The following is a 6,044-nucleotide window of genomic DNA, read 5'->3' on the forward strand; positions in this document are numbered from 1 at the left end:
TTGGAGTGCCCATCCTGACTCTACCGCTTAGGAACTCACCTTAGTCCAGCGTTACCAACGTGTTTTATGCCAGTCTACCATACCGGGCTGTTATTTAACCAAGTTATTTAGGTATCAGTACTCCTTTAATGCCCTGTTACTTATCTTCTCTTACCTGCCATGTCTTCAACTATAAAATGGAGATACTTGCCAATCAGGCTTGGGGTAAGGGTTAAATGAGATTATATAGAGTAATCAATATGGTATTTTCTTTATACTGATAAATATCACTTCATGATCTTGATTCACCGTTACAACTCTATTTCCTCTCATGTTTTGGAACATTCACTGTGCTCTTCTCTCTTGTGTTATTTTCATTAAAAGGGTGAGCACAGCACCTCACAAGTCTGTGAGGCAGAACCTCTGCTATTGCAGCTTTCCTGAGCAGGGTCTCAGCATCACAGCCAAGAAAAAATGCCAACCCACTGCCTGGCTCTCCCATCGGTTAGTTTCCATTAGCTCCGTCCAAAATCCACCAGTAAGTCTACTTAACTGACAACTTCAACATGGAATTAAGCATACGTTTTTATTAATGTACCTCCGTGGTCTACTAAGGCTATCCTCTCTCCTTGTATTCATTTCACACTAAATACTAAGGATAGGTATTTCCCAAAGTTTTTTTCCAGGCTCAAAGTGACCCCTTAAAAATCACTAGATTTTACCATTGTCAAGATTTGAGATGAACTGAGTGTGTTGAATTTGTATTTGTTCATTGATCAATGATAATATTAATAATGGACATTTATGGAGTACTTACTATGTGCTAGGCTTTACTTATATTTATGTTTGTGTATTAAATCCTCACAGCAATGCTAGGTAGTAGGTACTACTCTTATCACCATTTTACTGATGACAGAACTAAAGATTAAGCAACTCACCCAAGATCACACAGCAGGCATTTAAACCTTGCCCTCTAGTGCACCCTACTGCCTTTCAAAGATCACAGGAAAAATAAAAACACATAAAAATGATTCATCTAAGCTGTTCCTATATGACTCTGAAAAAAATAACAGTTAAACAGTAGTACAGTGCCATTGGCTCTTCCTCACCACAGGCAAGAACTATTTACTGAGCCCATTCACTCGGCCAGGTGCTGGTTGTTTACCATTATTTCTGGTTAATTTTGCAATAAAAACCTGGCCCTGATCATTGAGTAGACTGAGTGCTGTGCAGGGCTACACAATGAAACACCTGTGTTAGTGCATCCTTCCCTTAGTCCCCTAGTACTTAGTGTCACAGAATTTTGCCTTTGCTAAAATACACTGTGACACCATCCCGTCCCCACCCTTGACTCCCACCAATCGGCCCAGCATTCCAGAGGGTATATGAGCTCTGGGTCAGACATACCTGTCCAATCCTCTGACTTGTTACACAATTATTGAAATAGTGTTGGTACAAGACTTAATTAACAGAAAATTATATATAATGCACAGTAATTCATTATAATTCAGACAGTCTGTAATGGGAACATTATGATGAACTCTGGAGAGTCATTCCTTCTTAAAGTTAACCCCTTTCATGTAAAAAGAAAATTAGATTGCCTGAATATAGTCTCTTCCCTGAGCATTTTCTCCATCTTTGAAAATCTCCATTCTTTGAAGGACTGTACTGGGCTTAGAATGGATTAAGGTCGGAAGTCTCCTCAATTGGACTGCATCCTCTCTGAAGTGGCCACATGGCTTCCCATTGAGTCTTCCATTTATTTATTCAGTAAATAGTTACTGCTGGTGCTGATGCTGGTGGTCTCTGCCCTTGAAGAGCTTACAGTCTACTGGGAGATATAGATTTTAGACAATATAAGTACAAACTATGGTCATTGCTTTCAGTAATTCCAGGAGCCACAAAAAAATCTATCATTGTTACTGTCACATTTCTTGACTCCAGAGAGTATTTTAAACTCCTCTACCCTCCCCATGCCCTATATTTTTTTCCCCTTGAACTGCTGCAAATCTTCCATTTGCCCTCAGACCCACTCTCCACCCTTCCATATGATGTTGTGTCTCAGGATGTGTACAGAGTATATGACCTTGGCTTCCTGTTGAGTGCAGTTAAAGGGAGCACAGACCAGAGGTTTTAAAAAAGAAAAAAGGGAGAGTAAGGTTGAGGTATTTTCACCAACCCTCTCCCTCAGCATCATTGTGGGGGTAGCTGCAACCCTCAAATGAAGACCACAGCTTCTACCATGCAACCCTCTCCATACAGCTCTCTCCTAAACCCCCCAAATCCTCTCTCCTCCCACTCCAGATTATGGTAATACAGTCCCACCCCTGGTATTGTGTTACCCCTTAGAGTTTTAGCAAAATCTCTCCACACCTTTGTAATTAGTTCTTTATTAAACTCTCCTCAAATCACCCATTTTGTTTTTTTCTGTTTTTTTCTGTTGTGTTTTTTTTTAAATCACACGTTTTGAATGGGCCACCTGTTTCTTGCAAGGACCCTAACTGATACAGCTGCTTTGAATTTCTCCTTCACTTTGGCTTATGTACAGAATTATATTTGAGATTTCATGAAGTTTTTTGCCCAATTAGTTAACTTTCTTTTAGTGCTCACAATATGCTTCTCTGTTCAACATGCAGACAGGGCTTCGCCCTGAAGGAACCTGGGCTAATGCTACAAATGGCTGCATAAATATGGTGACCCCAAACTTTATTCTCTAAACTGCAGCAATTTTAAAAAGAAAAGAGTTGCTTTATAGTCTAAAATGTGACTATCCCAAGTTCATTGTACACATAAACAGGTCATTGCACTGTACTGTAAAGAAATGTGAGGGTGAGCAAAGCAGACCACAAACTCAGACTCAAAGAGCAGTCAAGAGAATGCTTCTTGAAAGAGTCTTGAATCTGCTCCTTGAAGACCCACCTGACTATAGTATCCCTGGGTCACATCATCTCTTTTGCTAAAGACTCACCTTGGCCACAGCTGACAGCTTGAGAAATCAGGGCTAAGTACATCTTTATTTCAACAAGAAAAGATTCACTCTCTGACCTCAGAAATAAAATGTTTTTTTAAGTATATATACGGTGTCCCCCCCAAAAAATGTATATACAATTTAACAGACTGCTCAGCTGCCCCAAAGGAAGGAAGAGTGACACCAATAGGTAATAACTGGTGGGGGAAAGAGGTGAGGCATCTATTAATATGTATAACATTTTTCCACCCAAGATTTGTTGAGTGTGATCTATATGCCCAAGAACTGGAAATACAGAGATGAACATAACAAAGTGCTTACCCTCTGGAAGTTCAGAGCCTATTAGAAAATGTAGAACCAAACAAATAATTTACTTAATGTGATAGTACTTTTGAAGAAACGGACTTACAGAAGAATGGAAAACTGGATGAAAAAAATATTATTTATGGATACATGGACATTAAATCTGTTCAAGGATCAGGACTGTTGTATACAATTATTGCTGTAGCAATAACTGAGGTTTTCAAATTTGCAAGACTCTATCATGAACAGTGTCACCAGCAGTTCTCAAGCCTGGTGATTTACAGTCTTGCTGGAATAAAGCCACTGTCCTTGCTTGTCTGCTGAGACATGAGAATTCTACTTCAATAATCACTTTAGGATGTATAATCAACACCCCAATATCTTCTATTAACAGTTCACTTACAAAAGAATAGAGCTGAGAAGACAACCTGCAGATGTCTTACTGAGTTATTAACAATAAAACCACTGTAGATATGGCTCCCAGGCCGTTCCTCAATCTATTGGGTGGAGAAGTATCTTAACTCTCAGCTAGATCCACTTCTCTTAGGAGTTCATTTTTCAACTTCCTATGAAAGGAAAAGTGGTTAATATATGGTCTTTTCCCTTTCTCTCAAGAAAATCATTGAGGATTACTATTTTTATGACATGTTTGGAAGCTTTCAACGCACTCTGTGCTGTAGCAATTTGACATGAAACCTCAGAAGTGCACAAATGGACATTTGGCTATATTTTCAGGAGGAGAACGTCTATTACCCAGGAAATCTTTAGGATTAAATGCCGTACAGTCACCAATTTATATTCATAGGTAGAATCTGCTCTCAGTCATAAAAGGACAGTGGCAGCTTATCACCCACATAATCCCACCGGATCAGTAAACCAGCCAGGAACCCCAGTCTAAGAAGCTTCTGCCCTTCAAACCGAAATGTCTGGACGTAAACCCTGAGGAGACAGTACCTTAGATTTAGAGCTCTGGTTTGGTTTAACCTTAATTCTTTTTATAAAAGAAAATCCATCTGTTCTTCTGACGAACTTCAATAGCTATCTGGCTAACTAAGAAATCTTACTGACAGTTATAGAACCACCAGTGTGAGAGTAGCCGTGGAGGAACTGACACAGTGCAGCACTATAATCTTTGCTGACAAATGAATCCTAGAAAGGGTGCTCTTGTCCTTGAGAAGTTACAATTAATCTGCGAGCCTCAGGGGTGGAGGAGCTGAGAGGTTATTTGCAACTATTGCAAAAGAAACGGAAAATAATTACCCCCTTCTGGCTCATTCTGTGGATTTTTACTAAAAAAAAAAAAAAAAAAATGGTATTCTGAATCCTGAGAGGCTTATCTTATGGGGATAAGTTAAAACTTCCTGATAATATTATGAAAATCAATTATTGAGTTGTCATAAGTTTGAAATAAATAGATCAGCCTAAACTTATTGTTCTGTCTTCTGAGTTGGTCCCTCGAACTCTTCATCAGCCAAAAACTTCATGGGAATATATGGATTTTATTCACACATATACGTAGATTTTTAAATATAGGGACACAGAAAGAATCAAAGTTATAGAAAAAGTGGTCCATGGTCATCAAACCATTAAGACATCTGCTTGTTATGAAAAGAATCATATGTAGCTGGAAACATTCTCTGGAAATCGGCTCCAGGATAATGGAAGGACCAAATACAAAAGCTTTGGAAGAAAAGTAAAAGTTACAGTTTTGTGGGTTTTTTGGTCAAAATCCTGGTGGAATCAATTCAGCACAAATTTTTGATAACAAAAACTCTAGTCAAAGTATAAAAACAAGGGGGAACTCCTTTACATGGCAAAGGTATGTACTACAACTCACGAAATAATATAGTAGAGGCATCCTTTTTGAAGTCAGTAAGTAGACAGGAGGCCTGCTCCTCATGTTTGAACAAATTTGAATGGAAGGTTCTAGGTTGTGCAGAAAGAAGAAAAGGGAAGAGAAAAGTGGGAGGAGAAAATAAAGGAAGAGAGGGAAAGAGTGGGTAAGAGAAGGAAGAAAAGAGTGTAAGATTTGGGGAAAAAGAGCAGCAGCATTTTTTGCAAATAGTATAATTTTCTACACAGGAAATTTAGCAAACTCTGCAGACCAAAAATTAGGAACAAAAAGGAAGTTCAGATGTTTTCTGAGCATAAAATTAATACTTTTTAAAAGAATTACTTTCCTATAAATAAATCACAAATAGGAAATGTGATTTTTTAAAAGATAACCACTTGGGTGATTTAAAGTAATCTATAAGATACTTAGAAATAAATCTACCAAAAGATGTGCCAGAATTTTATTGAGAAAAACACAAAACTCTATGGAAGGACTTAAAATTTAAGAATTTATGGATGGCATGACCCAAAATCTTAAAAATGTCATGTAGTATCAAATTAATGTATAAATTATATGTAATTCCAGTCAAAATCTAACAAACGGGCTTTTTTTCCATGCAAATTTACAAGCTGCTTCTAAAATTTATATAGGGGCAAAAAGACAATTTAAGGAAAAAGGACAATATAGGTGACTCACCATAATTATATATAAAGACATTATGCAAGGATAGTAATTTTAAAAGTATAATATTTGCCAGGAATAAACCATTAGAGCAATGGATCAAAATAGAGAGCTCAGAAACAAATTCTTGCTTAATGGACACAGGATTGCATAATATAACAGAGATGACATCACAAATCAAGGGAGCGGGTGGGGTTATTCAATAAATGATGCTGGAACTGTTAATCTGGTAGATATTAATAGTGCTCAAGATTGTTGGATTTTTTCTCTACTTTCCGA

This window comes from Myotis yumanensis, unplaced genomic scaffold, assembly GCF_028538775.1.
Source record: "Myotis yumanensis isolate MYYU_CA2020_CCGP unplaced genomic scaffold, mMyoYum1.0.hap1 SCAF_13, whole genome shotgun sequence".
NCBI classification, from domain to species: domain Eukaryota; kingdom Metazoa; phylum Chordata; class Mammalia; order Chiroptera; family Vespertilionidae; genus Myotis; species Myotis yumanensis.